The 26,804-nt window shown below is 44.2% G+C and overlaps 13 non-coding genes and 1 pseudogene across 13 annotated transcripts; all 14 read left to right on the plus strand.

The window, feature by feature from the left end:
- Positions 1-1,061: 1,061 nt before the first annotated feature.
- On the plus strand, positions 1,062-1,252 carry LOC141202032 (U2 spliceosomal RNA). The gene has a single exon (XR_012273319.1). It is a non-coding gene; the product is annotated as a U2 spliceosomal RNA (small nuclear RNA).
- Positions 1,253-2,361: 1,109 nt separating this feature from the next.
- LOC141202033 (U2 spliceosomal RNA) lies at positions 2,362-2,552 on the plus strand. Its single transcript, XR_012273320.1, has one exon. It is a non-coding gene; the product is annotated as a U2 spliceosomal RNA (small nuclear RNA).
- Positions 2,553-8,661: 6,109 nt separating this feature from the next.
- On the plus strand, positions 8,662-8,842 carry LOC141202602 (U2 spliceosomal RNA; annotated as a pseudogene).
- Positions 8,843-9,957: 1,115 nt separating this feature from the next.
- LOC141202034 (U2 spliceosomal RNA) lies at positions 9,958-10,148 on the plus strand. Its single transcript, XR_012273321.1, has one exon. It is a non-coding gene; the product is annotated as a U2 spliceosomal RNA (small nuclear RNA).
- A 1,109-nt stretch (positions 10,149-11,257) lies between these two features.
- LOC141202035 (U2 spliceosomal RNA) lies at positions 11,258-11,448 on the plus strand. Its single transcript, XR_012273322.1, has one exon. It is a non-coding gene; the product is annotated as a U2 spliceosomal RNA (small nuclear RNA).
- Positions 11,449-12,566: 1,118 nt separating this feature from the next.
- LOC141202036 (U2 spliceosomal RNA) lies at positions 12,567-12,757 on the plus strand. Its single transcript, XR_012273323.1, has one exon. It is a non-coding gene; the product is annotated as a U2 spliceosomal RNA (small nuclear RNA).
- Positions 12,758-13,872: 1,115 nt separating this feature from the next.
- On the plus strand, positions 13,873-14,063 carry LOC141202037 (U2 spliceosomal RNA). Its single transcript, XR_012273324.1, has one exon. It is a non-coding gene; the product is annotated as a U2 spliceosomal RNA (small nuclear RNA).
- Positions 14,064-15,180: 1,117 nt separating this feature from the next.
- Positions 15,181-15,371, plus strand: LOC141202408 (U2 spliceosomal RNA). Its single transcript, XR_012273682.1, has one exon. It is a non-coding gene; the product is annotated as a U2 spliceosomal RNA (small nuclear RNA).
- A 1,115-nt stretch (positions 15,372-16,486) lies between these two features.
- Positions 16,487-16,677, plus strand: LOC141202039 (U2 spliceosomal RNA). The gene has a single exon (XR_012273326.1). It is a non-coding gene; the product is annotated as a U2 spliceosomal RNA (small nuclear RNA).
- A 1,115-nt stretch (positions 16,678-17,792) lies between these two features.
- LOC141202332 (U2 spliceosomal RNA) lies at positions 17,793-17,983 on the plus strand. Its single transcript, XR_012273608.1, has one exon. It is a non-coding gene; the product is annotated as a U2 spliceosomal RNA (small nuclear RNA).
- Positions 17,984-19,095: 1,112 nt separating this feature from the next.
- Positions 19,096-19,286, plus strand: LOC141202391 (U2 spliceosomal RNA). The gene has a single exon (XR_012273666.1). It is a non-coding gene; the product is annotated as a U2 spliceosomal RNA (small nuclear RNA).
- A 1,115-nt stretch (positions 19,287-20,401) lies between these two features.
- On the plus strand, positions 20,402-20,592 carry LOC141202040 (U2 spliceosomal RNA). The gene has a single exon (XR_012273327.1). It is a non-coding gene; the product is annotated as a U2 spliceosomal RNA (small nuclear RNA).
- Positions 20,593-21,704: 1,112 nt separating this feature from the next.
- LOC141202041 (U2 spliceosomal RNA) lies at positions 21,705-21,895 on the plus strand. Its single transcript, XR_012273328.1, has one exon. It is a non-coding gene; the product is annotated as a U2 spliceosomal RNA (small nuclear RNA).
- Positions 21,896-24,492: 2,597 nt separating this feature from the next.
- LOC141202658 (U2 spliceosomal RNA) lies at positions 24,493-24,690 on the plus strand. Its single transcript, XR_012273879.1, has one exon. It is a non-coding gene; the product is annotated as a U2 spliceosomal RNA (small nuclear RNA).
- The last annotated feature ends 2,114 nt before the right edge of the window (positions 24,691-26,804 follow it).

A 26,804-nucleotide genomic window follows, 5' to 3' on the forward strand; every position in this document is an offset into this window, starting at 1 on the left:
GCTTGTTTGTCGGATTTTGGGATGGACTCTTTGGCTTTGCTTTTCTTCTCCTCATTGGATTTTTCATGTTCAAAGTTGCAGAAGCCAGATTACAAGCTCATTTTGGTTCAACTTCAGCAACTGTGCATTGCATTGCCATGTAATGTGATGCAATGCTATCTTTCTAGCTCTCCCTTTTTACTTCCTTTTGGATAAACAGACATATTAGGCAAGCATTTTGGAGCTTTCACCTAAATAACTACAGGTGGTGAGATAAGCTGCACAATATAATTGACCTTTCAGTATATTGTTGCACACACACCATCTATTTAGCAAATGCCCTTGTTATCAACAGCAGCCTTTTAAACTCACCTGAGCTAACAGGTATGTGCGCTGGTTACTCTGCTGCGCTTAAAATTTCTTTTTTGGTTTGCTACAATGCCTTTTCTGAAACGTTGTCTCCTTCTGCTGGAACACTGACTTCTTTCATTTAATGCCTGCAGACTATAAAAGAGAACCCAACCCAAAAAGTTTGGTTGATTAGTCTGTGGCATTCTGTTAAACTGTTGCTTATGGCGGTCTCTGTGAGCTTCTCAGCGACATTCAGCCAGCCAGGTATCCTGCCTGCAGTAGATGGAATGTGGCAATGGAACGCTGGCTGCGCGTGTCATAATAGGCTCTGAGCCTTTATATACCTGTGCACAGCAGCAGCCACCTTCAGTCTGCTGCTGGACAGCCAGCAGCAGCAGCAGCAGCAGGAGAGGTATGTAATCAGGAGCCCTCCTGCTAAGGGTAGACAGCTGCTCGTTCCACCCCACCCCCCGCCTTAATTGGTTCTCCTCCCTTCCAACGGTGTTGAGGCGGGTGGGAACAGCAGGGGGTGAAGGTGCTGTGTTTAAAGAGGTGGAGTTATGCAGATCTAAAACGCGTGGATTGCAGCAGCAGCAAGCCGAAAAGTGCAGGCATGTAAGGGATCTAGAGGTTGACAACATGTCTTCTTAACGGGAGTCCAGGAGCTCATCTCCACAAATGGACTTTTCAGGATCCTTGGGTGGCTCCGTAGTTTGAAACCAATTCTGGTTATCGCTTCTCGGCCTTTTGGCTAAGATCAAGTGTAGTATCTGTTCTTATCAGTTTAATATCTGATACGTCCCCTATCTGGGGACCATATATTAAATGGATTTTTAGAACAGGGAGATGGAAAAAGAGCTTGCTCTGTCCACTCCACGCATTGACCTGGTATTGCAGTATCTCCAGGACCGGTGCACCCCTTCTTTAATGCAGTTTCTAAAATCAGAAAGAATTGAATTCAATGTTTTTTGTTCATTTTGCTTGTTTGTCGGATTTTGGGATGGACTCTTTGGCTTTGCTTTTCTTCTCCTCATTGGATTTTTCATGTTCAAAGTTGCAGAAGCCAGATAACAAGCTCATTTTGGTTCAACTTCAGCAACTGTGCATTGCATTGCCATGTAATGTGATGCAATGCTATCTTTCTAGCTCTCCCTTTTTACTTCCTTTTGGATAAACAGACATATTAGGCAAGCATTTTGGAGCTTTCACCTAAATAACTACAGGTGGTGAGATAAGCTGCACAATATAATTGACCTTTCAGTATATTGTTGCACACACACCATCTATTTAGCAAATGCCCTTGTTATCAACAGCAGCCTTTTAAACTCACCTGAGCTAACAGGTATGTGCGCTGGTTACTCTGCTGCGCTTAAAATTTCTTTTTTGGTTTGCTACAATGCCTTTTCTGAAACGTTGTCTCCTTCTGCTGGAACACTGACTTCTTTCATTTAATGCCTGCAGACTATAAAAGAGAACCCAACCCAAAAAGTTTGGTTGATTAGTCTGTGGCATTCTGTTAAACTGTTGCTTATGGCGGTCTCTGTGAGCTTCTCAGCGACATTCAGCCAGCCAGGTATCCTGCCTGCAGTAGAAGGAATGTGGCAATGGAACGCTGGCTGCGCGTGTCATAATAGGCTCTGAGCCTTTATATACCTGTGCACAGCAGCAGCCACCTTCAGTCTGCTGCTGGACAGCCAGCAGCAGCAGGAGAGGTATGTAATCAGGAGCCCTCCTGCTAAGGGTAGACAGCTGCTCGTTCCACCCCACCCCCCGCCTTAATTGGTTCTCCTCCCTTCCAACGGTGTTGAGGCGGGTGGGAACAGCAGGGGGTGAAGGTGCTGTGTTTAAAGAGGTGGAGTTATGCAGATCTAAAACGCGTGGATTGCAGCAGCAGCAAGCCGAAAAGTGCAGGCATGTAAGGGATCTAGAGGTTGACAACATGTCTTCTTAATGGGAGTCCAGGAGCTCATCTCCACAAATGGACTTTTCAGGATCCTTGGGTGGCTCCGTAGTTTGAAACCAATTCTGGTTATCGCTTCTCGGCCTTTTGGCTAAGATCAAGTGTAGTATCTGTTCTTATCAGTTTAATATCTGATACGTCCCCTATCTGGGGACCATATATTAAATGGATTTTTAGAACAGGGAGATGGAAAAAGAGCTTGCTCTGTCCACTCCACGCATTGACCTGGTATTGCAGTATCTCCAGGACCGGTGCACCCCTTCTTTAATGCAGTTTCTAAAATCAGAAAGAATTGAATTCAATGTTTTTTGTTCATTTTGCTTGTTTGTCGGATTTTGGGATGGACTCTTTGGCTTTGCTTTTCTTCTCCTCATTGGATTTTTCATGTTCAAAGTTGCAGAAGCCAGATTACAAGCTCATTTTGGTTCAACTTCAGCAACTGTGCATTGCATTGCCATGTAATGTGATGCAATGCTATCTTTCTAGCTCTCCCTTTTTACTTCCTTTTGGATAAACAGACATATTAGGCAAGCATTTTGGAGCTTTCACCTAAATAACTACAGGTGGTGAGATAAGCTGCACAATATAATTGACCTTTCAGTATATTGTTGCACACACACCATCTATTTAGCAAATGCCCTTGTTATCAACAGCAGCCTTTTAAACTCACCTGAGCTAACAGGTATGTGCGCTGGTTACTCTGCTGCGCTTAAAATTTCTTTTTTGGTTTGCTACAATGCCTTTTCTGAAACGTTGTCTCCTTCTGCTGGAACACTGACTTCTTTCATTTAATGCCTGCAGACTATAAAAGAGAACCCAACCCAAAAAGTTTGGTTGATTAGTCTGTGGCATTCTGTTAAACTGTTGCTTATGGCGGTCTCTGTGAGCTTCTCAGCGACATTCAGCCAGCCAGGTATCCTGCCTGCAGTAGATGGAATGTGGCAATGGAACGCTGGCTGTGCGTGTCATAATAGGCTCTGAGCCTTTATATACCTGTGCACAGCAGCAGCCACCTTCAGTCTGCTGCTGGACAGCCAGCAGCAGCAGCAGCAGGAGAGGTATGTAATCAGGAGCCCTCCTGCTAAGGGTAGACAGCTGCTCGTTCCACCCCACCCCCCGCCTTAATTGGTTCTCCTCCCTTCCAACGGTGTTGAGGCGGGTGGGAACAGCAGGGGGTGAAGGTGCTGTGTTTAAAGAGGTGGAGTTATGCAGATCTAAAACGCGTGGATTGCAGCAGCAGCAAGCCGAAAAGTGCAGGCATGTAAGGGATCTAGAGGTTGACAACATGTCTTCTTAACGGGAGTCCAGGAGCTCATCTCCACAAATGGACTTTTCAGGATCCTTGGGTGGCTCCATAGTTTGAAACCAATTCTGGTTATCGCTTCTCGGCCTTTTGGCTCAGATCAAGTGTCTGGACATCAGGTTCCTTGAGTGCTAGCCCTCGGCCTTCCAGCATCGCCACTCCGGTGGCTTAAGCTGGATGCTGCTATAGGGGGAGAGTGAGGAGGAAACGGGAAGGCGATTTCCGTGGCTGACTATGGGAGTCAAGCTGAAATTTGCTGGGACCGGGGACCCCCGGGTCAAGAATGGATTTCGCATTGAGATTTCCGAGGAGAAGAAGGGACATTTTTCCATGTCCTACCTGGTGAATGCCATCTTCTATGAAGCATTGAAGATTAAGAAGTCGGACATTCTTTGCCTGCAGGAATTTAGAAGTCATGGAAGGTATGTGCTGGTTCTTTCTACTATGGCTGCTTGCCAAAATCTTTATAGAACCTTGAAAGGCCATACTGAGAACTCCCTCCTAGATGGACTCACTTTTACTGTCCTCTATTCAAAGGGGGATGTTCCTGTTGTTGTGTTTATGCACAATCCCTTTATCCCCCAGGAGGACATTACTGTATTCTTGAGGAGGCATTGTACTTATGTGCATTTTTCCCACAAGATCTCGAATGAAGAAGGCTTGTGGACTGGCAAATACAAGTACTTTGTTCGTTTTGCTACAGACCCCGAGGGGCCAGGGGGCATACATTATCCTCCTATGAGTTTCTCTATTGGGAGAGACACTGGTTTCTTGTACTTTCCTGATGCTCCTTTTTTCTGCAGAAGATGTAACAAGTATGGTCATGTCCAGGAGTCCTGCAGGTATCCGCCAACCTGCAGGAGGTGTAACACGTCTGGTCATATGGCGAAAGACTGCAAGAACCAGGTAAAGTGTGATGCTTGTGGTGAGGAGGGGCATGTTCTTAGGCAGTGTCAAGCTGGAACCACTCCTAAGTCTTTTGCTCAAGTGGTCGCGGAGGGGCCTGCTGTTCCTTCGACTTCTACTAGGGTTCCACAAGGTCCCCTTCCGGATGTCGGGGAGGCAACTGCTCCCCAAGAGGAAGAGGATGGCACTCAGATGGACGACATATTTGAAGATGCCCAGCTTCAGCCTCCTGCGTCAGGAGGCTTTGACATGGTGATTCCAGAGGTGATGTCACCTTTCCCTCCCCAGTTTGGTGTCCGTGGTGAGGGGGAAATGGACTTGTCCAATTCTCCTGTCATATCTTGGTGCAATACTGCTTCAGAGGAGATCGGGGGCGGTGGCCAAGGGGACTTGTCTGCTGTCCATTTCTCTGATGAGGAGGATCCTGATGTGGTCAAGAAGAAGCCAAGGACTGAGTGTTCATCCATTGCTGCCGTGTGTGATAGCCCGGTGGACTCTCGTGCTTACCCGTCAGATGTATTTTCTCCTGACATTGTTACATTTGGCATTCAGCCAGATGGTAATAGCTTTGCTTTGCTTGATGAAGGTTGAGTTGATGTTTTCTTTCTTTTTTTTTCAGGTTATGTGTGATCCCCTTTAGTTATGCCGCATCATTCTGGATGGGACATTGTGTCCCTTAATGTTAGGCAAATTAGATCTGTTACCCGAAGAACAACAGTTCTGGATTATCTAAAGGGTTTGAGTGCAGATGTCTATTGTCTACAAGAGTGTGGGATTACTGAATCTCCAGGAGATAAGGACTGGCCTTATGGCCAGTATGTTTGGTCGGGGTCCAGCTTTAACAAAAATGATGGTGTGGGGATTTTAGTTGGTAATAAGAATATTACTATTGATAGTTACACGGTTGTGGAGGTGGGTCGCTGCATTATTGTTTTTTTGAGTTATAGGGGGTGGAAGGTTAGAATGATTAATTTATATTGTCCTACTAAAAAAGAGGAGCGGCTTGCTCTTCTTGAGAAATTGAGTTTTTTTCTTCCTGGAAAAATTCCTACAGTTTTTGTTGGTGACTGTAATTGTGTCACAGAAGGTAATGTGGACATTACGGGAAAAAAGTTATCTCAACTTATTTCTGATTTTTCTTTCTTAGACGCTGCAATACTTGAGTATGGCATTCCACCACCGCCTACATATTATGCTGACCGTGGTAATATTTCATCGAGGATAGATAGGATGTTATTTTCCAAAAATATGGTTTGTTCAAGTTATGTTCAACATAAGGTACCTTTTTCTGATCATGAGTGTTTGCGTGGAGTTTTTAGTGCGAATGGGGACATGGTGTTTGGGGGTGGGGTTTGGAAATTGAATACGAGGTTGTTGGAGGATGAGGAGGTGATGAGTGAGTTGGAGAAAAGGTATGCAAGTTGGAGGTGGCGTAAGCGTGATTTTGGTAGTGTGCTTGAATGGTGGGATTGGGTGAAATTACAGTTAAAAACTTTCTTTAAAAAATGGGGCTACAAAAAAGCTGCCAGATATCGTAATAGATTTAATGACTTAAGTAGACGGATTGATTGGTTGCGTGGGTGTGTTAGGAAAGGAATGGATATGTCTGATCAGCTTGAGGTTGCTAAGAATGAGTTAAAATGTCTTCTGGATGAAAAAGGTAAAGAGATTATTTACCGTACCAAGTTAGAGCATTTGGAAAAGAATGAAAAGTGCACCAGGTACTTTTTTAAAAAAATGAATGGAAGGAAGTTGGATTTGAGTGAAGTGGTAGGTGAAGATGGATCTAGTGTGGTTGGGAAGAATGTGTTGAATGAGGTGAATGGCTTCTATAGTAAGTTGTACGATGAGAAATGGATTGATCCTGGACTTGTGTCGCATGTATTGAGTGGTATGGAGAAGAGACTTGGTTCGGATGAATGTGATGCTTTGTGTGAGGATGTTATTTTGGATGAGGTGAGGAATGTTGTTATGAGTGCTAAAAAGAATAAGACGCCTGGGAAGGATGGGTTGCCTGTGGAGCTGTATGTGAAAGCTTGGGAGTTTTTGGGTAAGGACTTGACTGAGGTTTGTAGGTATATGTGGATGAATGGTGTTTTGTGTGACAGTATGAAAGAGGGTATAGTGGTTCTTGTGTTTAAGAAGGGTGAGAAAAAGCGTTTGGAGAACTGGAGACCCATATCATTGCTTAACGCTGATTATAAGGTCTACAGTAAATTGTTAGCAAATCGTATGCGTGAGGTGATTGGTAGGGTTGTGGAGGATGACCAAGTGTGTGCCGTGCCTGGTCGGAGTATAAGTGATAATTTGTTATTGTTAAGGGATATGCTTGGGGATTGTAAGACTAGAAAGCAGAAGTGTATGGTGTTAGCAATTGATTTCGAAAAGGCTTTTGATAGAGTTTCGCATGTGTTTCTGTTTAAAGTATTGGAGAGGATGGGTTTCCCTAGGGTTTTTCTGAATGGAGTTAAGTCTTTATATGATTATGTGTCAAGTGAGTTTTTAGTGAATGGATGGTTGTCTGACAAAGTGATGATTAGGTCTGGTGTAAGACAGGGGTGCCCTATGTCCCCTGTCTTGTTTGTATGTGTGATTGAGCCTTTGCTGTGTTTAGTGAGACGTGAGAAAATGATGAGAGGATTGTTAGTGCCTGGGAGTGGTGGTAAGCATGTGAAGGTGTTAGGTTACATGGATGATGTTGTGATGGTGAGTGAAAGTATGGCTTCAATGAGTAGGGTGAGGTTGCTTTTGGATTTTTTCTGTGGTGCATCAGGTTTTAGAGTTAACTGGACTAAGTGTAGTTTCAAATGCTTTGGAGATGACAGTATTCGTATGGAAGGTGTTAAGTATGAGGAGAGTGCAATTAAGGTTTTAGGGGTATTTTTCAATGATGATCTGAAAGGAAATGAGAGTTGGGACGAGTGTGGTATGCGTGTTGAGCGAAAATTGAATTTTTGGAGAATGAGAGATCTTTCTTTGCGGGGCAAAGTTCTAGTTATCAAAGCAGTGATCTTACCCATTCTGCTTTTTGTGGCCATAATTTTTCCATCCCCTTTTAGGAAAGTGAAGAGAGTTGAGAAAATGATTTTTTCCTTTTTCTGGTGCAGCAAGATGGAGAAGCTGAAGAGGGAAAGCCTTTATAAGGCCTGCCAGCATGGTGGTTTGGGATTTCCTAATGTTGAGGTTTTTTTAGGGCTCCATTATATTAAGACGATTGTGGTATTGTTGGGTAAAGGTAATAAGGGTGCATGTATGGCAAGTTATTCTGCAGGATGGATGTTGTATGGGTTAGGTTGGAGAAAGAGGGATGCGAGAGTGCCTGTGTCTTTTAAGTGTCCGGTGTGGTATGAGGTGATTGAGAAGTTTGTCAAGAAGTATGATTTGCTGAGTGTGCCGGTGGATGAGTTTAGAATGACTAAGAGGGTGTATAGGAAATTGTGTGCAAATGAGGTCGAGTCTAATATTGTTGGTTTGAGAGGGAATGAGGTTGCGGATGCTTGGAGAAAGTTGGGTATGTATGGGATGTCCAACAAACAGAAGGATGTAGTGTGGATGGCGTTTCACAATATTCTTCCAGTGAGAGACGTTCAAAAGAAGAGAGGTTTGATTAGGTCGGATGTTTGTCCAAGAGATGGATGTAATGGTTGTGAGACGGTTATGCATCTGATGTGGAATTGTGATTTTGCGCAAGACGTGTGGAAATGTGTAGGGGGGTTGTGTAGGAGTTTGGCAGGAGTGACTTTTGTGGATTGGCGTGTGGTTATGTTTGGTATTGGTGCAAGTGGACGTGTAAAGGAGAGAGTTTTGTGGTTAATTATGGCTTGTGTGTTAGAAAGTTTGTGGGATGTGAGGAATCTTTGTGTATTTAAAAGGAAATCAATTACAGTAAATGAATGTATTAGGATTATTCTTTCTAGGCTATTTTTGATTTACAAGATGGATAGTAGTAGCGGTGGTGGAACAGATGCCGAGGGAATATGGAAATTTAAAAAGTGGAGGCATATTGTAAAATTTCAGTGATCTTTTGGTTTATATTAATAAGATGTTCTTCTTTCTGTAATATTAGGTTACTTTATGCTTAATAAATATGGCCATGATGATGAGAAGTTTTTTTTGCAACAGTTTTGGTATATCCTACTGATTTGCTATAAAACTAACCTGAATGGTTTAAAAAAAAAAAAAAAAAAAAATCTGTTCTTATCAGTTTAATATCTGATACGTCCCCTATCTGGGGACCATATATTAAATGGATTTTTAGAACAGGGAGATGGAAAAAGAGCTTGCTCTGTCCACTCCACGCATTGACCTGGTATTGCAGTATCTCCAGGACCGGTGCACCCCTTCTTTAATGCAGTTTCTAAAATCAGAAAGAATTGAATTCAATGTTTTTTGTTCATTTTGCTTGTTTGTCGGATTTTGGGATGGACTCTTTGGCTTTGCTTTTCTTCTCCTCATTGGATTTTTCATGTTCAAAGTTGCAGAAGCCAGATTACAAGCTCATTTTGGTTCAACTTCAGCAACTGTGCATTGCATTGCCATGTAATGTGATGCAATGCTATCTTTCTAGCTCTCCCTTTTTACTTCCTTTTGGATAAACAGACATATTAGGCAAGCATTTTGGAGCTTTCACCTAAATAACTACAGGTGGTGAGATAAGCTGCACAATATAATTGACCTTTCAGTATATTGTTGCACACACACCATCTATTTAGCAAATGCCCTTGTTATCAACAGCAGCCTTTTAAACTCACCTGAGCTTACAGGTATGTGCGCTGGTTACTCTGCTGCGCTTAAAATTTCTTTTTTGGTTTGCTACAATGCCTTTTCTGAAACGTTGTCTCCTTCTGCTGGAACACTGACTTCTTTCATTTAATGCCTGCAGACTATAAAAGAGAACCCAACCCAAAAAGTTTGGTTGATTAGTCTGTGGCATTCTGTTAAACTGTTGCTTATGGCGGTCTCTGTGAGCTTCTCAGCGACATTCAGCCAGCCAGGTATCCTGCCTGCAGTAGATGGAATGTGGCAATGGAACGCTGGCTGTGCGTGTCATAATAGGCTCTGAGCCTTTATATACCTGTGCACAGCAGCAGCCACCTTCAGTCTGCTGCTGGACAGCCAGCAGCAGCAGCAGCAGGAGAGGTATGTAATCAGGAGCCCTCCTGCTAAGGGTAGACAGCTGCTCGTTCCACCCCACCCCCCGCCTTAATTGGTTCTCCTCCCTTCCAACGGTGTTGAGGCGGGTGGGAACAGCAGGGGGTGAAGGTGCTGTGTTTAAAGAGGTGGAGTTATGCAGATCTAAAACGCGTGGATTGCAGCAGCAGCAAGCCGAAAAGTGCAGGCATGTAAGGGATCTAGAGGTTGACAACATGTCTTCTTAACGGGAGTCCAGGAGCTCATCTCCACAAATGGACTTTTCAGGATCCTTGGGTGGCTCCGTAGTTTGAAACCAATTCTGGTTATCGCTTCTCGGCCTTTTGGCTAAGATCAAGTGTAGTATCTGTTCTTATCAGTTTAATATCTGATACGTCCCCTATCTGGGGACCATATATTAAATGGATTTTTAGAACAGGGAGATGGAAAAAGAGCTTGCTCTGTCCACTCCACGCATTGACCTGGTATTGCAGTATCTCCAGGACCGGTGCACCCCTTCTTTAATGCAGTTTCTAAAATCAGAAAGAATTGAATTCAATGTTTTTTGTTCATTTTGCTTGTTTGTCGGATTTTGGGATGGACTCTTTGGCTTTGCTTTTCTTCTCCTCATTGGATTTTTCATGTTCAAAGTTGCAGAAGCCAGATTACAAGCTCATTTTGGTTCAACTTCAGCAACTGTGCATTGCATTGCCATGTAATGTGATGCAATGCTATCTTTCTAGCTCTCCCTTTTTACTTCCTTTTGGATAAACAGACATATTAGGCAAGCATTTTGGAGCTTTCACCTAAATAACTACAGGTGGTGAGATAAGCTGCACAATATAATTGACCTTTCAGTATATTGTTGCACACACACCATCTATTTAGCAAATGCCCTTGTTATCAACAGCAGCCTTTTAAACTCACCTGAGCTAACAGGTATGTGCGCTGGTTACTCTGCTGCGCTTAAAATTTCTTTTTTGGTTTGCTACAATGCCTTTTCTGAAACGTTGTCTCCTTCTGCTGGAACACTGACTTCTTTCATTTAATGCCTGCAGACTATAAAAGAGAACCCAACCCAAAAAGTTTGGTTGATTAGTCTGTGGCATTCTGTTAAACTGTTGCTTATGGCGGTCTCTGTGAGCTTCTCAGCGACATTCAGCCAGCCAGGTATCCTGCCTGCAGTAGATGGAATGTGGCAATGGAACGCTGGCTGCGCGTGTCATAATAGGCTCTGAGCCTTTATATACCTGTGCACAGCAGCAGCCACCTTCAGTCTGCTGCTGGACAGCCAGCAGCAGCAGGAGAGGTATGTAATCAGGAGCCCTCCTGCTAAGGGTAGACAGCTGCTCGTTCCACCCCACCCCCCGCCTTAATTGGTTCTCCTCCCTTCCAACGGTGTTGAGGCGGGTGGGAACAGCAGGGGGTGAAGGTGCTGTGTTTAAAGAGGTGGAGTTATGCAGATCTAAAACGCGTGGATTGCAGCAGCAGCAAGCCGAAAAGTGCAGGCATGTAAGGGATCTAGAGGTTGACAACATGTCTTCTTAACGGGAGTCCAGGAGCTCATCTCCACAAATGGACTTTTCAGGATCCTTGGGTGGCTCCGTAGTTTGAAACCAATTCTGGTTATCGCTTCTCGGCCTTTTGGCTAAGATCAAGTGTAGTATCTGTTCTTATCAGTTTAATATCTGATACGTCCCCTATCTGGGGACCATATATTAAATGGATTTTTAGAACAGGGAGATGGAAAAAGAGCTTGCTCTGTCCACTCCACGCATTGACCTGGTATTGCAGTATCTCCAGGACCGGTGCACCCCTTCTTTAATGCAGTTTCTAAAATCAGAAAGAATTGAATTCAATGTTTTTTGTTCATTTTGCTTGTTTGTCGGATTTTGGGATGGACTCTTTGGCTTTGCTTTTCTTCTCCTCATTGGATTTTTCATGTTCAAAGTTGCAGAAGCCAGATTACAAGCTCATTTTGGTTCAACTTCAGCAACTGTGCATTGCATTGCCATGTAATGTGATGCAATGCTATCTTTCTAGCTCTCCCTTTTTACTTCCTTTTGGATAAACAGACATATTAGGCAAGCATTTTGGAGCTTTCACCTAAATAACTACAGGTGGTGAGATAAGCTGCACAATATAATTGACCTTTCAGTATATTGTTGCACACACACCATCTATTTAGCAAATGCCCTTGTTATCAACAGCAGCCTTTTAAACTCACCTGAGCTAACAGGTATGTGCGCTGGTTACTCTGCTGCGCTTAAAATTTCTTTTTTGGTTTGCTACAATGCCTTTTCTGAAACGTTGTCTCCTTCTGCTGGAACACTGACTTCTTTCATTTAATGCCTGCAGACTATAAAAGAGAACCCAACCCAAAAAGTTTGGTTGATTAGTCTGTGGCATTCTGTTAAACTGTTGCTTATGGCGGTCTCTGTGAGCTTCTCAGCGACATTCAGCCAGCCAGGTATCCTGCCTGCAGTAGATGGAATGTGGCAATGGAACGCTGGCTGCGCGTGTCATAATAGGCTCTGAGCCTTTATATACCTGTGCACAGCAGCAGCCACCTTCAGTCTGCTGCTGGACAGCCAGCAGCAGCAGCAGCAGCAGGAGAGGTATGTAATCAGGAGCCCTCCTGCTAAGGGTAGACAGCTGCTCGTTCCACCCCACCCCCCGCCTTAATTGGTTCTCCTCCCTTCCAACGGTGTTGAGGCGGGTGGGAACAGCAGGGGGTGAAGGTGCTGTGTTTAAAGAGGTGGAGTTATGCAGATCTAAAACGCGTGGATTGCAGCAGCAGCAAGCCGAAAAGTGCAGGCATGTAAGGGATCTAGAGGTTGACAACATGTCTTCTTAACGGGAGTCCAGGAGCTCATCTCCACAAATGGACTTTTCAGGATCCTTGGGTGGCTCCGTAGTTTGAAACCAATTCTGGTTATCGCTTCTCGGCCTTTTGGCTAAGATCAAGTGTAGTATCTGTTCTTATCAGTTTAATATCTGATACGTCCCCTATCTGGGGACCATATATTAAATGGATTTTTAGAACAGGGAGATGGAAAAAGAGCTTGCTCTGTCCACTCCACGCATTGACCTGGTATTGCAGTATCTCCAGGACCGGTGCACCCCTTCTTTAATGCAGTTTCTAAAATCAGAAAGAATTGAATTCAATGTTTTTTGTTCATTTTGCTTGTTTGTCGGATTTTGGGATGGACTCTTTGGCTTTGCTTTTCTTCTCCTCATTGAATTTTTCATGTTCAAAGTTGCAGAAGCCAGATTACAAGCTCATTTTGGTTCAACTTCAGCAACTGTGCATTGCATTGCCATGTAATGTGATGCAATGCTATCTTTCTAGCTCTCCCTTTTTACTTCCTTTTGGATAAACAGACATATTAGGCAAGCATTTTGGAGCTTTCACCTAAATAACTACAGGTGGTGAGATAAGCTGCACAATATAATTGACCTTTCAGTATATTGTTGCACACACACCATCTATTTAGCAAATGCCCTTGTTATCAACAGCAGCCTTTTAAACTCACCTGAGCTAACAGGTATGTGCGCTGGTTACTCTGCTGCGCTTAAAATTTCTTTTTTGGTTTGCTACAATGCCTTTTCTGAAACGTTGTCTCCTTCTGCTGGAACACTGACTTCTTTCATTTAATGCCTGCAGACTATAAAAGAGAACCCAACCCAAAAAGTTTGGTTGATTAGTCTGTGGCATTCTGTTAAACTGTTGCTTATGGCGGTCTCTGTGAGCTTCTCAGCGACATTCAGCCAGCCAGGTATCCTGCCTGCAGTAGATGGAATGTGGCAATGGAACGCTGGCTGCGTGTGTCATAATAGGCTCTGAGCCTTTATATACCTGTGCACAGCAGCAGCCACCTTCAGTCTGCTGCTGGACAGCCAGCAGCAGCAGCAGCAGGAGAGGTATGTAATCAGGAGCCCTCCTGCTAAGGGTAGACAGCTGCTCGTTCCACCGCACCCCCCGCCTTAATTGGTTCTCCTCCCTTCCAACGGTGTTGAGGCGGGTGGGAACAGCAGGGGGTGAAGGTGCTGTGTTTAAAGAGGTGGAGTTATGCAGATCTAAAACGCGTGGATTGCAGCAGCAGCAAGCCGAAAAGTGCAGGCATGTAAGGGATCTAGAGGTTGACAACATGTCTTCTTAACGGGAGTCCAGGAGCTCATCTCCACAAATGGACTTTTCAGGATCCTTGGGTGGCTCCGTAGTTTGAAACCAATTCTGGTTATCGCTTCTCGGCCTTTTGGCTAAGATCAAGTGTAGTATCTGTTCTTATCAGTTTAATATCTGATACGTCCCCTATCTGGGGACCATATATTAAATGGATTTTTAGAACAGGGAGATGGAAAAAGAGCTTGCTCTGTCCACTCCACGCATTGACCTGGTATTGCAGTATCTCCAGGACCGGTGCACCCCTTCTTTAATGCAGTTTCTAAAATCAGAAAGAATTGAATTCAATGTTTTTTGTTCATTTTGCTTGTTTGTCGGATTTTGGGATGGACTCTTTGGCTTTGCTTTTCTTCTCCTCATTGGATTTTTCATGTTCAAAGTTGCAGAAGCCAGATTACAAGCTCATTTTGGTTCAACTTCAGCAACTGTGCATTGCATTGCCATGTAATGTGATGCAATGCTATCTTTCTAGCTCTCCCTTTTTACTTCCTTTTGGATAAACAGACATATTAGGCAAGCATTTTGGAGCTTTCACCTAAATAACTACAGGTGGTGAGATAAGCTGCACAATATAATTGACCTTTCAGTATATTGTTGCACACACACCATCTATTTAGCAAATGCCCTTGTTATCAACAGCAGCCTTTTAAACTCACCTGAGCTAACAGGTATGTGCGCTGGTTACTCTGCTGCGCTTAAAATTTCTTTTTTGGTTTGCTACAATGCCTTTTCTGAAACGTTGTCTCCTTCTGCTGGAACACTGACTTCTTTCATTTAATGCCTGCAGACTATAAAAGAGAACCCAACCCAAAAAGTTTGGTTGATTAGTCTGTGGCATTCTGTTAAACTGTTGCTTATGGCGGTCTCTGTGAGCTTCTCAGCGACATTCAGCCAGCCAGGTATCCTGCCTGCAGTAGATGGAATGTGGCAATGGAACGCTGGCTGCGCGTGTCATAATAGGCTCTGAGCCTTTATATACCTGTGCACAGCAGCAGCCACCTTCAGTCTGCTGCTGGACAGCCAGCAGCAGCAGCAGCAGGAGAGGTATGTAATCAGGAGCCCTCCTGCTAAGGGTAGACAGCTGCTCGTTCCACCCCACCCCCCCGCCTTAATTGGTTCTCCTCCCTTCCAACGGTGTTGAGGCGGGTGGGAACAGCAGGGGGTGAAGGTGCTGTGTTTAAAAAATGTGGAGTTATGCAGATCTAAAACGCGTGGATTGCAGCAGCAGCAAGCCGAAAAGTGCAGGCATGTAAGGGATCTAGAGGTTGACAACATGTCTTCTTAACGGGAGTCCAGGAGCTCATCTCCACAAATGGACTTTTCAGGATCCTTGGGTGGCTCCGTAGTTTGAAACCAATTCTGGTTATCGCTTCTCGGCCTTTTGGCTAAGATCAAGTGTAGTATCTGTTCTTATCAGTTTAATATCTGATACGTCACCTATCTGGGGACCATATATTAAATGGATTTTTAGAACAGGGAGATGGAAAAAGAGCTTGCTCTGTCCACTCCACGCATTGACCTGGTATTGCAGTATCTCCAGGACCGGTGCACCCCTTCTTTAATGCAGTTTCTAAAATCAGAAAGAATTGAATTCAATGTTTTTTGTTCATTTTGCTTGTTTGTCGGATTTTGGGATGGACTCTTTGGCTTTGCTTTTCTTCTCCTCATTGGATTTTTCATGTTCAAAGTTGCAGAAGCCAGATTACAAGCTCATTTTGGTTCAACTTCAGCAACTGTGCATTGCATTGCCATGTAATGTGATGCAATGCTATCTTTCTAGCTCTCCCTTTTTACTTCCTTTTGGATAAACAGACATATTAGGCAAGCATTTTGGAGCTTTCACCTAAATAACTACAGGTGGTGAGATAAGCTGCACAATATAATTGACCTTTCAGTATATTGTTGCACACACACCATCTATTTAGCAAATGCCCTTGTTATCAACAGCAGCCTTTTAAACTCACCTGAGCTAACAGGTATGTGCGCTGGTTACTCTGCTGCGCTTAAAATTTCTTTTTTGGTTTGCTACAATGCCTTTTCTGAAACGTTGTCTCCTTCTGCTGGAACACTGACTTCTTTCATTTAATGCCTGCAGACTATAAAAGAGAACCCAACCCAAAAAGTTTGGTTGATTAGTCTGTGGCATTCTGTTAAACTGTTGCTTATGGCGGTCTCTGTGAGCTTCTCAGCGACATTCAGCCAGCCAGGTATCCTGCCTGCAGTAGATGGAATGTGGCAATGGAACGCTGGCTGCGCGTGTCATAATAGGCTCTGAGCCTTTATATACCTGTGCACAGCAGCAGCCACCTTCAGTCTGCTGCTGGACAGCCAGCAGCAGCAGCAGCAGGAGAGGTATGTAATCAGGAGCCCTCCTGCTAAGGGTAGACAGCTGCTCGTTCCACCCCACCCCCCGCCTTAATTGGTTCTCCTCCCTTCCAACGGTGTTGAGGCGGGTGGGAACAGCAGGGGGTGAAGGTGCTGTGTTTAAAGAGGTGGAGTTATGCAGATCTAAAACGCGTGGATTGCAGCAGCAGCAAGCCGAAAAGTGCAGGCATGTAAGGGATCTAGAGGTTGACAACATGTCTTCTTAACGGGAGTCCAGGAGCTCATCTCCACAAATGGACTTTTCAGGATCCTTGGGTGGCTCCGTAGTTTGAAACCAATTCTGGTTATCGCTTCTCGGCCTTTTGGCTAAGATCAAGTGTAGTATCTGTTCTTATCAGTTTAATATCTGATACGTCCCCTATCTGGGGACCATATATTAAATGGATTTTTAGAACAGGGAGATGGAAAAAGAGCTTGCTCTGTCCACTCCACGCATTGACCTGGTATTGCAGTATCTCCAGGACCGGTGCACCCCTTCTTTAATGCAGTTTCTAAAATCAGAAAGAATTGAATTCAATGTTTTTTGTTCATTTTGCTTGTTTGTCGGATTTTGGGATGGACTCTTTGGCTTTGCTTTTCTTCTCCTCATTGGATTTTTCATGTTCAAAGTTGCAGAAGCCAGATTACAAGCTCATTTTGGTTCAACTTCAGCAACTGTGCATTGCATTGCCATGTAATGTGATGCAATGCTATCTTTCTAGCTCTCCCTTTTTACTTCCTTTTGGATAAACAGACATATTAGGCAAGCATTTTGGAGCTTTCACCTAAATAACTACAGGTGGTGAGATAAGCTGCACAATATAATTGACCTTTCAGTATATTGTTGCACACACACCATCTATTTAGCAAATGCCCTTGTTATCAACAGCAGCCTTTTAACCTCACCTGAGCTAACAGGTATGTGCGCTGGTTAATCTGCTGCGCTTAAAATTTCTTTTTTGGTTTGCTACAATGCCTTTTCTGAAACGTTGTCTCCCTCTGCTGGAACACTGACTTCTTTCATTTAATGCCTGCAGACTATAAAAGAGAACCCAACCCAAAAAGTTTGGTTGATTAGTCTGTGGCATTCTGTTAAACTGTTGCTTATGGCGGTCTCTGTGAGCTTCTCAGCGACATTCAGCCAGCCAGGTATCCTGCCTGCAGTAGATGGAATGTGGCAATGGAACGCTGGCTGCGCGTGTCATAATAGGCTCTGAGCCTTTATATACCTGTGCACAGCAGCAGCCACCTTCAGTCTGCTGCTGGACAGCCAGCAGCAGCAGCAGCAGGAGAGGTATGTAATCAGGAGTCCTCCTGCTAAGGGTAGACAGCTGCTCGTTCCACCCCACCCCCCGCCTTAATTGGTTCTCCTCCCTTCCAACGGTGTTGAGGCGGGTGGGAACAGCAGGGGGTGAAGGTGCTGTGTTTAAAGAGGTGGAGTTATGCAGATCTAAAACGCGTGGATTGCAGCAGCAGCAAGCCGAAAAGTGCAGGCATGTAAGGGATCTAGAGGTTGACAACATGTCTTCTTAACGGGAGTCCAGGAGCTCATCTCCACAAATGGACTTTTCAGGATCCTTGGGTGGCTCCGTAGTTTGAAACCAATTCTGGTTATCGCTTCTCGGCCTTTTGGCTAAGATCAAGTGTAGTATCTGTTCTTATCAGTTTAATATCTGATACGTCCCCTATCTGGGGACCATATATTGAATGGATTTTTAGAACAGGGAGATGGAAAAAGAGCTTGCTCTGTCCACTCCACGCATTGACCTGGTATTGCAGTATCTCCAGGACCGGTGCACCCCTTCTTTAATGCAGTTTCTAAAATCAGAAAGAATTGAATTCAATGTTTTTTGTTCATTTTGCTTGTTTGTCGGATTTTGGGATGGACTCTTTGGCTTTGCTTTTCTTCTCCTCATTGGATTTTTCATGTTCAAAGTTGCAGAAGCCAGATTACAAGCTCATTTTGGTTCAACTTCAGCAACTGTGCATTGCATTGCCATGTAATGTGATGCAATGCTATCTTTCTAGCTCTCCCTTTTTACTTCCTTTTGGATAAACAGACATATTAGGCAAGCATTTTGGAGCTTTCACCTAAATAACTACAGGTGGTGAGATAAGCTGCACAATATAATTGACCTTTCAGTATATTGTTGCACACACACCATCTATTTAGCAAATGCCCTTGTTATCAACAGCAGCCTTTTAAACTCACCTGAGCTAACAGGTATGTGCGCTGGTTACTCTGCTGCGCTTAAAATTTCTTTTTTGGTTTGCTACAATGCCTTTTCTGAAACGTTGTCTCCCTCTGCTGGAACACTGACTTCTTTCATTTAATGCCTGCAGACTATAAAAGAGAACCCAACCCAAAAAGTTTGGTTGATTAGTCTGTGGCATTCTGTTAAACTGTTGCTTATGGCGGTCTCTGTGAGCTTCTCAGCGACATTCAGCCAGCCAGGTATCCTGCCTGCAGTAGATGGAATGTGGCAATGGAACGCTGGCTGCGCGTGTCATAATAGGCTCTGAGCCTTTATATACCTGTGCACAGCAGCAGCCACCTTCAGTCTGCTGCTGGACAGCCAGCAGCAGCAGCAGGAGAGGTATGTAATCAGGAGCCCTCCTGCTAAGGGTAGACAGCTGCTCGTTCCACCCCACCCCCCGCCTTAATTGGTTCTCCTCCCTTCCAACGGTGTTGAGGCGGGTGGGAACAGCAGGGGGTGAAGGTGCTGTGTTTAAAGAGGTGGAGTTATGCAGATCTAAAACGCGTGGATTGCAGCAGCAGCAAGCCGAAAAGTGCAGGCATGTAAGGGATCTAGAGGTTGACAACATGTCTTCTTAACGGGAGTCCAGGAGCTCATCTCCACAAATGGACTTTTCAGGATCCTTGGGTGGCTCCGTAGTTTGAAACCAATTCTGGTTATCGCTTCTCGGCCTTTTGGCTAAGATCAAGTGTAGTATCTGTTCTTATCAGTTTAATATCTGATACGTCCACTATCTGGGGACCATATATTAAATGGATTTTTAGAACAGGGAGATGGAAAAAGAGCTTGCTCTGTCCACTCCACGCATTGACCTGGTATTGCAGTATCTCCAGGACCGGTGCACCCCTTCTTTAATGCAGTTTCTAAAATCAGAAAGAGTTGAATTCAATGTTTTTTGTTCATTTTGCTTGTTTGTCGGATTTTGGGATGGACTCTTTGGCTTTGCTTTTCTTCTCCTCATTGGATTTTTCATGTTCAAAGTTGCAGAAGCCAGATTACAAGCTCATTTTGGTTCAACTTCAGCAACTGTGCATTGCATTGCCATGTAATGTGATGCAATGCTATCTTTCTAGCTCTCCCTTTTTACTTCCTTTTGGATAAACAGACATATTAGGCAAGCATTTTGGAGCTTTCACCTAAATAACTACAGGTGGTGAGATAAGCTGCACAATATAATTGACCTTTCAGTATATTGTTGCACACACACCATCTATTTAGCAAATGCCCTTGTTATCAACAGCAGCCTTTTAAACTCACCTGAGCTAACAGGTATGTGCGCTGGTTACTCTGCTGCGCTTAAAATTTCTTTTTTGGTTTGCTACAATGCCTTTTCTGAAACGTTGTCTCCCTCTGCTGGAACACTGACTTCTTTCATTTAATGCCTGCAGACTATAAAAGAGAACCCAACCCAAAAAGTTTGGTTGATTAGTCTGTGGCATTCTGTTAAACTGTTGCTTATGGCGGTCTCTGTGAGCTTCTCAGCGACATTCAGCCAGCCAGGTATCCTGCCTGCAGTAGATGGAATGTGGCAATGGAACGCTGGCTGCGCGTGTCATAATAGGCTCTGAGCCTTTATATACCTGTGCACAGCAGCAGCCACCTTCAGTCTGCTGCTGGACAGCCAGCAGCAGCAGCAGCAGGAGAGGTATGTAATCAGGAGCCCTCCTGCTAAGGGTAGACAGCTGCTCGTTCCACCCCACCCCCCGCCTTAATTGGTTCTCCTCCCTTCCAACGGTGTTGAGGCGGGTGGGAACAGCAGGGGGTGAAGGTGCTGTGTTTAAAGAGGTGGAGTTATGCAGATCTAAAACGCGTGGATTGCAGCAGCAGCAAGCCGAAAAGTGCAGGCATGTAAGGGATCTAGAGGTTGACAACATGTCTTCTTAACGGGAGTCCAGGAGCTCATCTCCACAAATGGACTTTTCAGGATCCTTGGGTGGCTCCGTAGTTTGAAACCAATTCTGGTTATCGCTTCTCGGCCTTTTGGCTAAGATCAAGTGTAGTATCTGTTCTTATCAGTTTAATATCTGATACGTCCCCTATCTGGGGACCATATATTAAATGGATTTTTAGAACAGGGAGATGGAAAAAGAGCTTGCTCTGTCCACTCCACGCATTGACCTGGTATTGCAGTATCTCCAGGACCGGTGCACCCCTTCTTTAATGCAGTTTCTAAAATCAGAAAGAGTTGAATTCAATGTTTTTTGTTCATTTTGCTTGTTTGTCGGATTTTGGGATGGACTCTTTGGCTTTGCTTTTCTTCTCCTCATTGGATTTTTCATGTTCAAAGTTGCAGAAGCCAGATTACAAGCTCATTTTGGTTCAACTTCAGCAACTGTGCATTGCATTGCCATGTAATGTGATGCAATGCTATCTTTCTAGCTCTCCCTTTTTACTTCCTTTTGGATAAACAGACATATTAGGCAAGCATTTTGGAGCTTTCACCTAAATAACTACAGGTGGTGAGATAAGCTGCACAATACAATTGACCTTTCAGTATATTGTTGCACACACACCATCTATTTAGCAAATGCCCTTGTTATCAACAGCAGCCTTTTAAACTCACCTGAGCTAACAGGTATGTGCGCTGGTTACTCTGCTGCGCTTAAAATTTCTTTTTTGGTTTGCTACAATGCCTTTTCTGAAACGTTGTCTCCCTCTGCTGGAACACTGACTTCTTTCATTTAATGCCTGCAGACTATAAAAGAGAACCCAACCCAAAAAGTTTGGTTGATTAGTCTGTGGCATTCTGTTAAACTGTTGCTTATGGCGGTCTCTGTGAGCTTCTCAGCGACATTCAGCCAGCCAGGTATCCTGCCTGCAGTAGATGGAATGTGGCAATGGAACGCTGGCTGCGCGTGTCATAATAGGCTCTGAGCCTTTATATACCTGTGCACAGCAGCAGCCACCTTCAGTCTGCTGCTGGACAGCCAGCAGCAGCAGCAGGAGAGGTATGTAATCAGGAGCCCTCCTGCTAAGGGTAGACAGCTGCTCGTTCCACCCCACCCCCCGCCTTAATTGGTTCTCCTCCCTTCCAACGGTGTTGAGGCGGGTGGGAACAGCAGGGGGTGAAGGTGCTGTGTTTAAAGAGGTGGAGTTATGCAGATCTAAAACGCGTGGATTGCAGCAGCAGCAAGCCGAAAAGTGCAGGCATGTAAGGGATCTAGAGGTTGACAACATGTCTTCTTAACGGGAGTCCAGGAGCTCATCTCCACAAATGGACTTTTCAGGATCCTTGGGTGGCTCCGTAGTTTGAAACCAATTCTGGTTATCGCTTCTCGGCCTTTTGGCTAAGATCAAGTGTAGTATCTGTTCTTATCAGTTTAATATCTGATACGTCCCCTATCTGGGGACCATATATTAAATGGATTTTTAGAACAGGGAGATGGAAAAAGAGCTTGCTCTGTCCACTCCACGCATTGACCTGGTATTGCAGTATCTCCAGGACCGGTGCACCCCTTCTTTAATGCAGTTTCTAAAATCAGAAAGAATTGAATTCAATGTTTTTTGTTCATTTTGCTTGTTTGTCGGATTTTGGGATGGACTCTTTGGTTTGCTTTTCTTCTCCTCATTGGATTTTTCATGTTCAAAGTTGCAGAAGCCAGATTACAAGCTCATTTTGGTTCAACTTCAGCAACTGTGCATTGCATTGCCATGTAATGTGATGCAATGCTATCTTTCTAGCTCTCCCTTTTTACTTCCTTTTGGATAAACAGACATATTAGGCAAGCATTTTGGAGCTTTCACCTAAATAACTACAGGTGGTGAGATAAGCTGCACAATATAATTGACCTTTCAGTATATTGTTGCACACACACCATCTTTTTAGCAAATGCCCTTGTTATCAACAGCAGCCTTTTAAACTCACCTGAGCTAACAGGTATGTGCGCTGGTTACTCTGCTGCGCTTAAAATTTCTTTTTTGGTTTGCTACAATGCCTTTTCTGAAACGTTGTCTCCCTCTGCTGGAACACTGACTTCTTTCATTTAATGCCTGCAGACTATAAAAAAGAACCCAACCCAAAAAGTTTGGTTGATTAGTCTGTGGCATTCTGTTAAACTGTTGCTTATGGCGGTCTCTGTGAGCTTCTCAGCGACATTCAGCCAGCCAGGTATCCTGCCTGCAGTAGATGGAATGTGGCAATGGAACGCTGGCTGCGCGTGTCATAATAGGCTCTGAGCCTTTATATACCTGTGCACAGCAGCAGCCACCTTCAGTCTGCTGCTGGACAGCCAGCAGCAGCAGCAGCAGGAGAGGTATGTAATCAGGAGCCCTCCTGCTAAGGGTAGACAGCTGCTCGTTCCACCCCACCCCCCGCCTTAATTGGTTCTCCTCCCTTCCAACGGTGTTGAGGCGGGTGGGAACAGCAGGGGGTGAAGGTGCTGTGTTTAAAGAGGTGGAGTTATGCAGATCTAAAACGCGTGGATTGCAGCAGCAGCAAGCCGAAAAGTGCAGGCATGTAAGGGATCTAGAGGTTGACAACATGTCTTCTTAACGGGAGTCCAGGAGCTCATCTCCACAAATGGACTTTTCAGGATCCTTGGGTGGCTTCGTAGTTTGAAACCAATTCTGGTTATCGCTTCTCGGCCTTTTGGCTAAGATCAAGTGCAGTGATTTAGCGATTGCTGCCTTGGTTGTGGTTGGAGGTGTCTGGGGTACCTGGCTCGTCGGCCTTGGGGGATCGTCCTTACTTAATTGTGGGGACTTCACCCCCTTGCTGCTATAGGCGTGTCGGCTTAGTCCCCAGACAACGGGAAGCGATCATACTCGCTCCTTCTGTGTGTTGGAGTGGAGATTACGCTAATTCTGTTGGAGAATCATGGCAACAGAGGCGGAGTTGTGGCCGAAGTTGGAGGTTCCAGAACATGCACGTGTGGAGACCGCTTTCCGGATTTTTGTCCGGAGAGACTGTCAGAAGGTTAAGGACTTTCGGTTTATTATGAAGGAGATCATCTTGGGTGTCCAAAGGTGAAAAAAGAAGACATCGTGGCAGTTATGGATTATCCCCAAAAGGGTGTCTATGACGTGTTTTTTGAGTCTAGGAAGATTTTGGAGAACTATATGGATTCTTTTGATGAATTGAGACATGAGAAGTTTGTTGGAATTCGGTTTCAACGTCACGTATTTAGTAGTGAAAAGATGGTGACAGTGAAGATGTTTTCACCACTGGTTCCAGAAGAGGACATTGTCACGTTTTTGAGTGGTTTTGCCAAGTCTGTAGTATCAAAAGGTAAAGTAATGAATGAATTCGGAGTATGGACGGGAAAGTGGAAATTTTTTGTGGAATTTAACATGAACAAGGATAGGAGTTTTTCCTACCCGCCTCAAAGGTTTAAGCTTGGTAAAGTAAGTGGGAATTTATTCTTTAATGGGATGGATTCCTTTTGTTCAATTTGTGAGGTATATGGTCATAAACGTGAAGACTGTACTGCAGAAAAGTGTTGGAAGTGTAAAGCGGAAGGACATGTTTCTAAATCATGTCCAGTAGAAAGGAATAAGTGTAACCTGTGTATGGAAATTGGGCATAGGTTTAAGGAATGCCCAAAGAGAAAGAGTAATAAGGAGAAGATGGAAAGTGCAAAGGCGGAAAAGAAAGAAAAAAAGAAGACGGTAGAGGTTCAGAGGCAAACAGAAGAGGAGGAAGCTGATAAAGAAATGGACAAAGTTAAAAAAGGAATTGCGGAAATGAAGGGAAGTGGTGTGTGTTTTGAAGCTTTTTTTCCAAAGGTAATCGCAAGTGTGAAGGCAAATAAAGAGAGGTTTTTTGAAACCTATAAGGTGGGAAGGACATGGATAGATTATGTGAATACAAACTTTGAATCTTTCTCGCAAGAGAAAGGACTGTTGGAGTATCTAACATATTATGCGTTGAAGGGAGGAATGCAGTAATGTGTTTTGTTTCCTTCCTCTATATATTATGTGTCTGAGAGGAAATACTGGTTGTTGTTTTGTTTTTTTTGTATATGCATTAAATAATGTTTTTTTGTTTTAAAATGACACGATGATGGATTTGGTCCATCACCGTTTTCAGAAGTATGGAATCGAGATGGTACTTGTAATCTGAGTGTTATGGGAAGAAAAAAAAAAAAAAAAAAAAAAAAAATCTGTTCTTATCAGTTTAATATCTGATACGTCCCCTATCTGGGGACCATATATTAAATGGATTTTTAGAACAGGGAGATGGAAAAAGAGCTTGCTCTGTCCACTCCACGCATTGACCTGGTATTGCAGTATCTCCAGGACCGGTGCACCCCTTCTTTAATGCAGTTTCTAAAATCAGAAAGAGTTGAATTCAATGTTTTTTGTTCATTTTGCTTGTTTGTCGGATTTTGGGATGGACTCTTTGGCTTTGCTTTTCTTCTCCTCATTGGATTTTTCATGTTCAAAGTTGCAGAAGCCAGATTACAAGCTCATTTTGGTTCAACTTCAGCAACTGTGCATTGCATTGCCATGTAATGTGATGCAATGCTATCTTTCTAGCTCTCCCTTTTTACTTCCTTTTGGATAAACAGACATATTAGGCAAGCATTTTGGAGCTTTCACCTAAATAACTACAGGTGGTGAGATAAGCTGCACAATATAATTGACCTTTCAGTATATTGTTGCACACACACCATCTATTTAGCAAATGCCCTTGTTATCAACAGCAGCCTTTTAAACTCACCTGAGCTAACAGGTATGTGCGCTGGTTACTCTGCTGCGCTTAAAATTTCTTTTTTGGTTTGCTACAATGCCTTTTCTGAAACGTTGTCTCCCTCTGCTGGAACACTGACTTCTTTCATTTAATGCCTGCAGACTATAAAAAAGAACCCAACCCAAAAAGTTTGGTTGATTAGTCTGTGGCATTCTGTTAAACTGTTGCTTATGGCGGTCTGTGTGAGCTTCTCAGCGACATTCAGCCAGCCAGGTATCCTGCCTGCAGTAGATGGAATGTGGCAATGGAACGCTGGCTGCGCGTGTCATAATAGGCTCTGAGCCTTTATATACCTGTGCACAGCAGCAGCCACCTTCAGTCTGCTGCTGGACAGCCAGCAGCAGCAGCAGCAGGAGAGGTATGTAATCAGGAGCCCTCCTGCTAAGGGTAGACAGCTGCTCGTTCCACCCCACCCCCCGCCTTAATTGGTTCTCCTCTCTTCCAACGGTGTTGAGGCGGGTGGGAACAGCAGGGGGTGAAGGTGCTGTGTTTAAAGAGGTGGAGTTATGCAGATCTAAAACGCGTGGATTGCAGCAGCAGCAAGCCGAAAAGTGCAGGCATGTAAGGGATCTAGAGGTTGACAACATGTCTTCTTAACGGGAGTCCAGGAGCTCATCTCCACAAATGGACTTTTCAGGATCCTTGGGTGGCTCCGTAGTTTGAAACCAATTCTGGTTATCGCTTCTCGGCCTTTTGGCTCAGATCGGGGTGTTTGCCTCGGTCTGGGCTGAGGGGTGCGTATTTTTGGCTTGTGTGGTGGAGAAAGCGATCCGTGCCTTGGGCATTACAATGGCGGCTGTAAAGAATACCGTGCGATTGGAGGTTATTGAGGACCACAGACATAACATCGGCTTGGAATTTATTGTCCGGAATATAGTGATGGAATTGACGGGATTTAAACTGGAGAAGATTTTTTGTATCCAGGAGTTTCCTAAAGCTGGTAATTATGACATTTCTTTCTACTTGGAAGCAGACTGTTTGACTTTCTTTCAGCGTTTAAAAGAGAAAAGACATCATGAGTATTTACAATTTATAATCCCTAAGCCTTTGTTTTCTAATATTAAAAGGCCCATTACTGTACACATGTATAACCCGTTTGTGGAGATCCCTTTGATTAGAGCTTTCTTATCACGGTATTGCTCAGTAATAAGGGGGGGAATCATGCAAAAGAATATTTTTGCTGTTTTCAATGGGAATGTGAAATTTTGGGCTCGTTTCAAATCTGACCCTGAGGGTATTGGTGGAACCATGCACCCACCTGCAAATTTCTCCATTGGAGGAAATAGAGGATTCCTACATTATCCTGGTCAGCCCTCTTTTTGTAGGAAATGTTTTTGTTATGGCCATATAGCTGCGGAATGTACCTCTGATGTAACTTGTAGGAATTGTAAAAAATCAGGGCATGAAGCCTTTGAATGTCCCTATCCTGCAATGTGTGACTTATGTGGTGAAAATGGCCACACTTGTAGATCATGTCCTAATGTTAGCCGTCAGGTTTTTTTGGCGCGTCTTAATACTGAGAGACGTAGGACATGGGGGGAGAGACAGGGGGCTCCTCAGGCACAGGAGGGCCCTACTGAAATCCCTCCTGTTGTTCCTGAAACTACTACAATGGTGGAGGAAGTGGTGGATTTTATTCCCACTGTGGCTGAGGTGCATGATATCACTGTAGAGGG

The sequence above is a fragment of the Phyllobates terribilis genome, unplaced genomic scaffold (genome assembly GCF_046119375.1).
Source record: "Phyllobates terribilis strain yellow unplaced genomic scaffold, ASM4611937v1 Scaffold_123__1_contigs__length_5148117, whole genome shotgun sequence".
Taxonomy (NCBI): domain Eukaryota; kingdom Metazoa; phylum Chordata; class Amphibia; order Anura; family Dendrobatidae; genus Phyllobates; species Phyllobates terribilis.